Source organism: Vulpes lagopus, chromosome 7 (genome assembly GCF_018345385.1).
Source record: "Vulpes lagopus strain Blue_001 chromosome 7, ASM1834538v1, whole genome shotgun sequence".
NCBI classification, from domain to species: domain Eukaryota; kingdom Metazoa; phylum Chordata; class Mammalia; order Carnivora; family Canidae; genus Vulpes; species Vulpes lagopus.
In genome coordinates, this window is record NC_054830.1 from 1,622,003 (window position 1) to 1,634,653 (window position 12,651).

The 12,651-nt window shown below is 56.1% G+C and overlaps 1 protein-coding gene across 1 annotated transcript in view; it reads right to left on the bottom strand.

Annotated features, from left to right (window-relative positions):
- The window catches only part of GNG7 (G protein subunit gamma 7), a 121,117-nt gene that overhangs the window by 81,729 nt on the left and 26,737 nt on the right, over positions 1-12,651 (bottom strand). Inside the window, exon 2 of the mRNA XM_041762564.1 lies at positions 6,642-6,699. The gene's annotated coding sequence lies outside the window, so the exon portion shown is untranslated. The remainder of the gene's footprint in view (positions 1-6,641; positions 6,700-12,651) is intronic.

A 12,651-nucleotide genomic window follows, 5' to 3' on the forward strand; every position in this document is an offset into this window, starting at 1 on the left:
AAGAAGTTAAAAAAATTAGGTGAAAGGATGCCTGGGTGGCTCAGCGGTTGAGCATCTGTCTTCGGCTCAGGGCGTGATCCCAGGGTCCCACATCAGGTTCCCCGCAGGGAGCCTGCTTCTCCCTCTGCCTGTGTCTCTCCCTCTCTCTGTGTCTCTCATGAAAAATAAATAAATTCTTTTAAAAAAAAATTAGATGAAGCCATGAGTAGACTGAGGTGTAACTGGGACAAGACACGCCATGCATTCTCCAAACACCTCCTCTCTCTCCCAGTCCTGACCCCCAGTGTCCTGGCAGCACTCCCAGCAAACACGGAAGTCAGACCAGAAGACAAAGACACCTGTGGTGCAGCCCCAGCTGGGGCTTCAGGCTGGCTGTGTCTTGAGTGACTGTGTTCCTGTCTTTCCCTCTGTGGCCAGTAAGATTCTAAGGGCCCCCGAATCCCTGCCCTGTGCTGAACACACTGTGTAGACTAACCCTGAGTGTGGACTGGACCTGGGAACGTGATATGATACCATCCCCTGCTTAGACAATTTTGTATGGAAGAAGGGGGTTTGAATGATGTAATTAAGCTTCCAAGTCAGTTGACTTTGAATTCATTAAAAGGGGAATTCACCTGGGTGGGCCTGGCCTAATCACACAAGCCCTACAAAGGGTCAGGGACCTTGCTGACAGGAGAAGCTGGAAGTGTGTGGAGGCCAGCGGAGGAGTCACGTGGCTCGGACAGGACTTGAGAGTGGCCTCTAAGGCTTGGGTGGTCTCTTGCCAGCTGCTAGCAAGACAAAGAAACTGAATCCTGCCAACAGCGGGAGTGAGGCTGGAGGCGGTTGTCTCTGCGGAGCTGCGGTGAGAAGTCAGCTCTGGCAGAGCCCCATGAGGTCCCAAGCACAGCAACAGCCATACCGTCCACACTGTGGACCTGTGGAACCAGGAGCTGATACACGGTGACGCTGGCTGTGTCTACTACGCTCTGTGTGACGCAGTGCTGGGCACCCTGGGGTTTCCCAACCACTCTCACGGTCAGTCACACACAGAGGGTGCTCCTCTCGCTCAGAAAGTCCAAAAGCTGGAGAGTGGTGAGCCAGGAGTCGTGCACAAAGACCAAGATACAGTATCGCCCCTCCAAAGACCTCGTTGCCAGTGTCTGTCACACAGGGGTCGGCAGTGACAATGGGAGACCACCAGTGATTCAGTCTGTGGGCATCAGAGGTGAGCCCCCGACGACCCATGGGCCTGCCCTTGGGGCACCCGCTCAGACCTCTGCCAGGCTGAGGTTGGCGTAGCAGCCCTTGGGCCCCAGGTCCCTCTCCCTGCCTCCCTCGCTGGGCACCAGGCCCCCTCCTGGCCACACCTGAGCCCTCGGCTTGCACCCCCACGCTGCACCCGGGGCTTCTGCAGGCAGGCACAAACAGTTTAGCCCGCGGGGCCCAGGCACACACACGTTTGTGGACTTAAAGTGTGAAGTAGGAGAGAAAGAAATCAGGGGCCACTAACCCACCAGCTCCAAGGGAACCAGGCTGAGAACAAGCCCCAGGAAGATGCCAGGACCCCGCTGCCCACCACAGGGCTCCCGTTTCCCCCGCCCCCACCTTCCTGTCACATGTGACTGTCACCCGTGGGTGTTTTGAGTCAAAAGAGGCTGCAGTTTGATGACCCTCTGCTGGCAGCATGTGAGCCCTGCCCTGCCCCGAGGGAGGCTGACTGTGCCAGCTGTTGCCCAGCAACGTGCCTGTGCCCTAGGAGGCGTGGTCTCCGCCCCTGTGTGGCCACAGGGCTGCTCCAGTTCTGGCAGGCCCACTGATGGGGGCCCTGCTCCAGCAGTCTCCCATGTAGGTCTTGACTGTCAAATTGGTAAACTCAGGGTCGGGTAGCATAGAAGGGTTGGGGAGATAGCTTGGGTGGAAACCAGGCAGTGGTACACATGGGCAAGAAAGTGTGATCTTGACTCCCTCAGGAGGTGAGAGTGCTGTGCAGCAGAGATTTCTCCCCTCACCACGGTAGACACCTGGGCAGGTCACTCTCCGGGGGCGTCCTGGGTGCTCTGGAGGGCTGCACAGCATCCCTGGCCCCACCCACTCACTCAATGCCAGGGGCTCCCCGGTCATGATGGCCACAGACCTCCCAAGAGGCAGCCCTGTGGCCCCTGGGGGAGAAGAGCCCCAGGTGAGAGCCTGCAGTGGAGGGAGGGCCAGACTCATGCATGAGCCACCCCTGCTGCCTCGGGAAGCACCACGTGTGTCCTCATCGGCCGGATCAGTGCCTGCGGGCTGCAGGGAGAGGGTTTCGGGCACCGTGGGCTGCAGCAGGGGCCCCCTTGACCCCCTTCAGCATGGCACCCCTTAATTATGTATGTTTTGTATATGTTTTCTGTTGGGAAGGAGGCAGCAGCCCCTGACCTTTCGTGAGGAGAACATTTTAAGGTTTTGATTATGTATCTTGGCAGTTCTTGCAGGAGAACAGCTTGTCCACAGAAAAAACTGATAGTAACGTGCATTTCGACACGCCTGGGACAGACCCGAAGCGGGTAGCCAACCAGGGGGAAGGCAGCGCGCTCCGACTTGCAGGCTGGAGTTTGCTCCACGCAAGGGCCACTCTGGAGATAAAAGGCTCTGGCGGTGCTCTCGGCAGGAACGTTCAAAAGCTCCCAGGGGAACAAGGAGCAATCAGAAAAATACACTCTGCTGTTTGAAGGTCACGGAGTTCTTTTGTACTCTCTGCTGTGAGCAAGAAGCTGGAAATAAATGCCTGTCCTTGTCTGCGGTGTCCTCCCCCTCCCCCGAGCACTGTGGACGTTGGGCGGGCCACTGTGCAGGGGTGCCCCAGGGGCTGAGCTGCACCCACTAGATGCTGCATCCCCAGTATGACAACCACAGGGGTCTCTGGATACCACCCAGTGCCCCCTGGGGGCAAGATTGCCCTCATAAGAATCACAGATTTAACCTAATATATGCAAAATATCATTTCCACTGAGGGCCCACTTCGGGTGCTCGGTAGCTGCCAGTAGTTTCTCCCATGCTGGAAATTGCAGCTCTAGACACCAGATTCAGCTCAAAGATGACGTCTCATCCAAAGGAAAGCTAGTGCCACCACGGCCCAGACGACTCCCAAGGTGAAAGTCTAGTGCCCTCAGGGGACAGGGGGTCTGAGCTGTCCCTGGCAGCTGCCATGCTGAAGGAACGCTGACTTGCCACTCCAGGAGGCATGCACCAGCTGGCTGTGGTCCCCACCCTCAGACTCCAGGGCAGTGAGAAGACCCACCCAGTAGCCAGGAACCCCATAAAGACACAGTGAGAGAGAAACCATTAAGACAGGGCCCTCGTCCTACTACCAGGGGACCCCAGGCCATGTCTGGGGACATGTGTGGTCATTTCCACTGTGGAGGGAGGAGCTCCTGGCATCGAGTGGGTGGGGCCAGGGATGCTGCCCCCCATAATGCTCCCTGTGCCCAGGATGTGCCCCACTTGGGAGTGCCCCAAGTGGGAGTGACCCACTTGGTGTCAGCAGTGCTGAGGCGGGGAACCCCCAGTGGGCCTCCAGTTCTTTCAGGGATGTCAGCTCCTAGAGAGCCAAGGGTTTTTACCTGTTCTGGTCACTGCCATTTCCCCAGAGCCCGGCCCAGGTTTACACTCAGAAACCCCTGCTGAGGGAAGGGACGAAATCTGGGAGGGCCACCCTGTGCCCAGGCAGTAAGCGCCCAAGACCACAGGTGCTCAGGGCAACACCCGCCAGATTCCACGCCCACGCAGCCCCAGGGGGTTTCTGTGGGCTGCTGTCATGTAGGTGAGTCCCAAAGGAAGACCCGTGTGGGGCTGGAGCCACTGGCTGCTCCTCCAGAAGCAAGATTCAGTCTTCACGCTGGAGGGTACAGCAGCCAGGATGCCCACCCTGTCCTGTGTCATCGTCTCTGCTCTGGCCACTGGGCTGTGCCCGGGTCCAGGGTGGGTTTTGGGGTACAGGTGCCCTGAGCCCCCAAGGTCGCAGAGCCAGTGCTTCCTAGATCCCTCCAACACCGAGTGGAAGGGGCCATCTGGCAGATGCCTGTCCCAACCAGGGGAAGCTCCAAATCTGCAAGGCAGGTGGGGGCCTGGGACAGGGTGACCACAGGACTCTCGGTGCTGAAATGCCCAGGGGAAGGGAACAGAGTGGTCAGGCGCTCCAAGAGAGACCGTGTTAATACCGGGGGCGCCCACCTGCCCCTCCACCCACGCCCAGCTCAGGGGCAGGTCCTGAGGAGACCCTCATGGGCCTTCTCTGCCCCCTCGTGGCCACCAGAGGGAACTGCAGCACTCTGGCTCGGACCCTCAGCCCCACACCCCAGGGGCAAGCACCCCAAACTCTGGCTCATCTCCTGCTGGAGTGCTGGTTCTGCCACGAGGGCAGGTGGTGGTAGCCTTTGCTCAGTGCCGTGGGGCTGCTCGGAGATGGTAAACCCTGGCTGGGCTCTGGGATGTCGAGTCACCTACAGACACCTCACACAGCCCCCGACAAACAGGATGTGCTCGGTGAGGGACTATTTAGTTAAAACATAACCAGGGAAAGCCTGGCATTCCCCCTCTGAGGAGCTCCTACAGGACAGCACCTGCCAGTTCTGCCCACGGCGTGCCAGCTCACCGAGTCACTCCAAGCCCCTCCAGCAGTGCCTTCCCCACACCACACAGCCCCGCATGCCCTGGCCCGCTGTGGGGGTCAGAACCGTCAGTGAGCCTGCATCGAAGACATAAGCATAAAAGATGCAATTGAAACACAATGTAGGTGAATTGCTTTCTAGCATCTTGAAATTTGGGATAGTGCCAAACAAAACACGCAGGCGAGCGCCAGTGTCCTCAATCCGTGAGAAAACCCGTGGTGAGTACAGTGTAAGGGCCCTCTCAGAGCAATATTCACAGCGCACGGGACGGACGCCAGACAGCAGCCACTCAGAGAAAGACAAAGTTCAAACACAGTGTATAAAGAGCTCAAGCACGTAGATGGAGAGAGAGCCTCACGAGGAAGGTTAGAAACATAGCCCGCTGCTTACAGAAGGTACACCAGGGCCGGGGGCGGGGGGGACATGTGGAAACCCCAACCATCCGACCCCGCAGCACTGCAACTGGCCCGGCTGCTCAGACGGGTGGGCAGATGGCTTTAGAGACAGGCACTCGGCAGGGGCCGGGGCGGGGGGGGGGGGGGGGGCGGGGGCGGGTAGCGGGCAGCGGCTGTCAGAAGGGGAAGCCGGGACACCCGGATTCTCTCTCTCCCTCACACACACAGCACACCTACATATGGGAATCCACCCCAGACGACAACCAAACAGGGTCGCACAAGGTCTGCACAAAGATATTCGTCCCAGAATATAAAAGGGCGGGGGGGAGAGAAAAGAAACAGAAAAAGAAACACCCCCAGAAGCCAACCCATGGATCAATTAAATCAGCTGTAAAATTATTTTAAAAGCACTGAATAACCATTTGCCTACAATATGAAATGCTAAGGCGACGTCAAGAGAGATGAGGGAAACGCAGGTTTACTGACAGAGAGCATGTTAAAGATTAAATCCTATTTATCCAGAATCGTGTGTGTGGACGGAACTCACAGGGAGACAGGAAAACGCTCACCAAGACACCAGCACGCCATCCCCCGGTGGGCACGCCGTCGCTGGGCGAGGGCTTTAGGGCTTTGCTACTCCTTTGCCTGCACTGCCCTTTCTACAGGACGTCAGTCCACCTCCACCTGGCCGGCTGCTGGCAGTCCCCAAATACCCCACCTGGCTGGCAAGTCTGCGACACAGACACCACACAGATCATCCCTGTGGACCCGCTGGGCACCCACATGTCCTGCTTGGCTGAGGGCTCCAACTCCTGGCCTCTGTCCTCTCCAAACCATGTCCCCTGCAGTCTTACTGAGGTGCACGTCACAGGCCATAGAACTCGCAAGTTAGGAGCACACAAGGCGAGGAGTCTGGTGAGGCCACCAGCTCGCCCAACTGCCCCCCATGCACACCCACGGCGAGTCTCCATTCCCACCCCAGTCCTGGTGGCCACCAAAGTACCTTCCCATCCCTGCAGACTGGCCTTTCTAGAAACTTCATGGAGACGGACCCACAGGATGTGCATCTTAGGGGTCTACCTCCTTTTCTATCATTTTTTTGCTTAAACACACATGCACACCCAGTTTAGGAATATCCAATATTATAAAGACATCCAATATCCCTAAAATTTACTGACAAATGAAACACAACCCTAATCAAAGTTCCATCAGAATTTTCATTAGAAAAACACACAAGAGCATCAGAGCCCTTCCCAGGAGGGTGGAAGGGGAGACTGGGGGCCACCACAGGCCACTGCACCCCCACCCCACCCCCACTCACCTTCATACCGCCCCTGCCCCACATGCTAAAGGCCACTCGACACCCTTTGGGAATGATACCGATGGACAGACAGATGGAGTTAAGAGGGCAGGATGTGAGCCTCAGAGTCCTCCTGGCTGCACAGTGCCTCCCAGTCGCCAGGACAGGCGCCAGGTTTGAGATCTGTCATGTCCAGTGACTCGGCTCTGCTCCTGGCAGTGGCTCCGGATGGGCCACCCTGCACATGCCAGAGGGCCCTGCCCCTCCACGCCAGGCCGGCCCACGTTTACGTCAACAGTGAGAAAACATCATGACACTGACCTGTGCACGAGGCCTAGCTGTCTTTGGTGCCAAGGGTCAGGAACCACACGTCCGCTCCCTGGAAGAAAAACAGAACCATTCAGTGGAGCATCATTTGGTCAGGAATGTGTGTCCATCAGTGGCGGCTGTGAAGAAGAGTCTGGAGCTCACAGTCAGACTGCTATAAAGACCACCCCGCGGGGTCCTGCCTTTGGCTATCCAGCCAGACTCGGGGACGGCGCACACACAGGCCTCCCAGCACAGAGGTGGAACTTAGGAAAGCAATTTGCCAGAAAGATCTCTTAGAAGTTTGCAAGGTCATCCCTGGTAAATTTTCCAAAGGCTCCCAAACTAAATGGATGAAAGGATTGGATGGTTATGTGATCTTTTGTGCTTTGTCATGATGTTCGCCTGCATCACTTGACCCTTGCGGTCTCCCGTGAGGATGAGGTGGAAACTGAGTCAAGCCCCTGCCCCAGGGCACCCACCAACTCACCAGGGTCTGCCTAAGGAGATGTGAGGACCAAATGCAATGTGGCATCCTGGATGCAGTCCCGGGGCAGGACAAGGACATTAGGGGCAAACTGGTGAAATCTGAACAGACCAGGGCTGGGTTCATGAAGCGCATGATTGCCACAAAGGCACCGCACTGTGGGTCCGGAAGGAGCAGCCAAATGAGGGAGACTGGGTGATGGGCAAATAGGAATTCTTTGAAACTCCTGAAAACTTACAATTATTTTAAAATTAAAAAGTTATTTAAAAATAACTCAATTCTAGGGCACCTGGGTGGCTAGGCATCCAGTTCTTGGTTTCAGATCAGGTCATGATCTCTGGGGTCATGGGATCGAGCCCCATGTCAGGCTCCATGCTTGGTGAGGAGTCTGCTTGGGATTCTCTCTCCCTCTGCTCCTCCCCATGCTCTCGCTCTCGCTCCCGCTCTCTCTCAAATAAATAAATCTTTTTTAAAAAAACCAAACAAACCCTCAAAGATTTCAATACTGGTTCCCTTTCTGGGAGTTCGGGCCATTTCATTGTCACCCAGGGGCGGGGATGGAGAACTGAAATTCCCCCATTGTCACCTGCAGGTGGCGCCACAGCCCCAGAAATGCCCCCAGACAGGCCCAGGGAGCTGCTGGGACCTACCTAGTGGGAGGATGGCTGCTGCTAGATAGAGGCCAGAGGGTGCCCTGAAAGGCCAGGCCAACCAGCAGGGATGATAGAGGAATGGCCAGAGCAATATGCCCCTGACCCTGGAGGCCGAGACCTGCAGGGGTCACCTATGCACACAATCCTTCAAGTTTTTATTTCTGAATCAATTAAAGACTCACAAGAAGTTGCAAAACTAACCAGTCAGAGGAGTCCCGGGCCCTCTGTACCCAGCTGCAACCCTGGTAGCTCCTTACACAACTAGGAGACGCTGTCAAAACCTGTACAGTGACTGATAACCAGGTATCGTCTTCTATGGCTGTCCCACTGAGATCGGGTTCTTGTGCCACAGAGTGCATAATAATGTGCTTCTAGTATTCTCAGAGTCGTGCAACTATCACCACTACCAACTTTAGGACTTACTCATCATCCCTAAAGGAAACCCCGTCCCCATCAGCCATCACTCATCCCCTCCCAGGCCCTGGCCCCCATGAGTCCCCTCCCTGTCCATGGAGGAGCCCGTCTTGAACGTGTCATACACATGGACTCACACACCACGGGTCCTCCTGTGTCTGGTTCCCTCCCTGAGCGTCGTGGGCTCAGGGGCTGTCCCTGGGGTAGCGTGTTCACAGCCGAGGGACGTGCCTGGGTGTGTGGATAGGCACACTGTGTGAATCCCTTCACTACTGATGGGATACTTGGGTGTCCCCACCTCCTGGCTGCTGTGAACCGTGCCGCTATGAACATGGTGTCATGGATCCTTTTCAAGACAGTTTCTCACTCCCCACCTTCACGTGTGTAAATCACCCCCCCTCCCCAGCTCTGTAACAGCAGCCCTGGCACTTGAACTTGGTCTCGAGGTGACCACCACAGACACTCCCATTGTGGCTGTGCTTAGCACAGACCAGCTTGAGCAACATGCCCTGCAGCTCTGTCCCGGGACCCGTGAGTCCACAGGCTGTGAGCTGCACCAGCTGGCGCCTGGCTGTCCCTGTGACCTTCACCCATGCAAAGATGCTGGGCTTTCACTTTCCCCGTCAGAGGGAAACCACAAGCCCTCCTGAAGGGCCAGCAGTGGGATGAGGAGGTGGGACCCGGCAGCAGGACCTGCTCCAGGATTTGTGAGCCAGTAGCCAAGTGAAACCAGAATCCCTTGTTCAATAATTAGGACAAACTTGAAGCCAGCGATGACAGTGGCCATTGGGGTGCCCTCGTTGGAAGGATTACTGCCAACATCTGTCCTGGGCAGGACTTCTGATGACCTGGGACCCTCATCCTGTCTACGTGCTTCCTTTCTCTTTCCCTTTCCTTTAAGTTGAGATAGAATTCTCCTACCATAACATTCATCCATTCAAGTGTCTGATGCAGTGGCTGTCAGGATATCCGCAAGGCTGTAGAGCCACCACACTAATGCCAGGACATGGTCCTCAGCTCCTGGAGAGACCCTGTGCCCCCAGCACCACCAGCATCGGGTGGTGATTCAGTCGAGCCTCCAGGAAGAGGCGAGACCCCCCAGCGCCAGAGCCGTGTCGGTTCTGCAGGCCACTGCACTTCACCACACCCCATGCTCTGACCCAGTCAGACCTTCAGGGAAGGTCTGCAGGGCCAGGGACACCAGGACGCTCCCCAGAGCTGGGTGACACTGGCTTGTGAGATGGGAAGGGCCGGAACCCCACCACGTGCCTGCAGGATGGGCACAGGGGCTTGGGGAGTGCAGGTATGGCCGGGAGCAAGCCCTGGCACACAGGCCTCTGCTCTCAGCTACATCGTTTGTCAGTGTGAGAAGGGAGGACGAAACACACAGATCAGCAACCAAGGGCAGCCGTTGGAGCCTGTCGTCAGTAACTCTCCCTCAAGGAACCGAGGGGCCAGCCCCCACTGACACAGGGTGTCTCGTCCGAGAGGAAGGCAAGTCACAACCCACTTCACTCCATCAGAGCCTCCAGAACTTTTCCAGAGGGATGACACAACCCTGCTGTGTGCAAACGCTACTGTCCCTCCCTCTAGAATTCAGGGTCCCCCACTCTCCCATCATTGCTGATATAGGAGCTGGTCATTCTCTGTGTGGGCGGGCATCTGGGGCAGGGGGCATTGAGCAGCATCGCCCACCCATTGGATGCCAGGACAGCCCCAGTGGTGACAACCACAGACGTCCCCAGACCTGGCCCAGAGTCCCTGGCAGGGTAGGAGGACAAGCTTCCTGAAGCTTCTATGCTTCTATCTGAAGTTCTGTGCCCACCTGGACACACTAGCTCATGAGCCGCTGCTGCCTCTGAGTGCCCTGTCCCCTTTTGGGGGGTAAATCCCTTTTCGAGTAGAACTCTTTTATCAACCACCGGGCTAGGAGAGGGGTGGGGCAAAGACTGACCTGAAAGTCAACTAGGACTTTGGTTAATGGTCATATATCAATACTGGCTCATTGATCACAACGGTGCCCCACTAGAGCCAGATGGTGACACTGGGGAAACAGGGTGGCGACGGGAGATGTGGGAACTCTATTTCCTGCTCAGTTTTCCCATAAACCTAATGCTACTTTAAAAAGCTGTCTAATAAGAGAGGGTCTTGAAGAGACAAATTAGAATTCTGATTTTAGAAAGGAGGAAGGGCGTAGCGAGGGTGGGCAGGGGAGGGAGGAAGGGAAGGGGGAGTGGGGAGGGGAATGGGAGCCCATCTTGGACCAGATGATGGCTAAGTGCTCACATTTCACCAGTGACTCCTTCAACAAGCTCCTGTGAACCAGACCCGAGAGAAGCTGGGTCAGTCCTGGCAAATGCATTTCCTACTTCTTCCCCCAAAGCTCCTTCGAGGCTTGTAACCATATAGTTGGGTGAGGATCAGACTCTCCTGAACGCTCAGGCCTGGATTAACCTATACGAAAGCCATCCCCCAGCCCACAGACCACGGCAGCCCCATGAGCAGATCAGAGCCCTTAATACAATCAGTCCCAAACCTCCTCCCTCGGATTACTCCCAAATCCCATTTGGTCAATGGAAAGCATATTGTGGCCGGTCATGAGCTGATTTCTGCAAGATGGCACTGAGCAGCAGCCTGCCCCTTCACTGCCCGTGACCCCGTGGGGCCCTGAGACCAATAGGGTCTGATAGCAGGGACTCAGATACCAGAGGCAATAATCCTGACTGGGCCCTGACACCGACGGGGCCCTAACCCTGGGGGACCTGGATCAGCGGGGAGCTGATACACCTGCCATCAGCACTGACTCACCTGACGTCTTCACCTAGGTATTTACTCAATCATCACAGGTTTCTAATGGTAAGCACTGAACAGCACTGGATTTTTCATTTTCTTGTTTTCCCAACATCTATCGACCTGATAATCTGGGGAGACACAAGAGCCCAGTGGGATACAAGAAACTCAATAAGGGGAAAGCAGCCCAACAACAGAGGTGAGAACATGAAATCTTTGGGATTTCACAAATTATCGCTACATAAATGCCAGCATCTAGTTTCTGAAACTGAAAAAAGCCACTGCCTTTATCTCCTGTCCTCTAAAGCAGGGTCTCTCCTTCCCCGGCACCACTGACTCTCTGTGGGACATCTGGGGGCACCGTGGGGTGTCAAGTAGCAGCCCACAACCCTGCTTACTCTATGCCAAGAGCACCCCAGTCGTAAGGAGCCCAATATCCTCAGGCATCCCTCACCACCCAAGGGGCAAGACTGCCCCCAGCTGAGATGGGCTGCCCTGACCCAGCATGTCTCCCCCTCCCGGGCTGCAGTTCGTGTCCCTGGGAACTGAGGGTGGGATGGGGGAGTGGGCGTCTGAGCCCCCTCAACTTCCCACGCTGACGCCCCCTGGTGTGTGGCAGGAACGCTTGCCTGCTTGGAGGGAGGCTCGATATAGCAATGCAGCGCTGTCCTTCATGCACTGCAGCGATCACCCCAGCCTTCCCCCGTCACCACAGCAACCATCTAAATATGTCACCCTGACGAGGCTCTGATTGCAAATGAAGGGGGAGGAGAAGCCTGGGGGCCGGGGCTGGTGGGGAGGCGCCCGGAGCAGGGGTGACGTGGCTCTGCCTGGACTGACCCAGGGCAGGTGCCATCACACCCCTGATTGGACAGGACTCGAGGGCACGGTTTGCTTGACCCCAGGGTTAAAGGTCTCTGGGAGCTGAGCACAAGAAGGCAGCAGGGGTGCTGCTGCCCTATGACCTTGAGTCCAGGGTGACTCAGAGGCCCTCCCAACATCCCCCCCCCCCCCCATATAACCCAGGTTGGAAGGCCGCCTGGGTCACACCCGGACCATTGGGGTTTACTCTGATTTCGCATGTGGGCAAGGGATCTGGTTCAATCTTTTTCCAAATAATTAACACAGGGTTTTCGCCTGCCCCCCCAAAATCTGGCACTGCTGACACACTGGGTCATTCTCCGTGGAGGCGTCCGGGGTGCAGATGGGTCGGCGGCATCCCTGGCCCCTACCCCCTCGATGCCAGGAGCCCCCGCCCCCATTGTGAGGGCCATAGATGCCCCCAGGGGCCATGTCCCAGGGGGCAGGACTGCTCCCCTGTGAGAGGTCATCAAATCCCCACCTCCTGGAATTGTAATATATGGATGGACAGGCAACTGATTTGGGAGAGAACCAATCTCTGATGAGAGAGAGAGAGAGAGAGAAGAAAGAAAGAAAGAAAGAAAGAAAGAAAGAAAGAAAGAAAGAAAGAAAGAAAGAAAGAAAGAAAGGAAGGAAGGAAGGAAGGAAGGAAGGAAGAAAGAAAGAAAGAAAGAAAGAAAGAAAGAAAGAAAGAAAGAAAGAAGAAAAGAAAAGAAGAAAATGTAGAAACATTTCTTTCTCCACTCAGAATTAAAATGGTGACAAAGAGTCCCATGGAAGGGGGTGGGTGGGGACACAAATTCTTACATCCCAGGGGCAA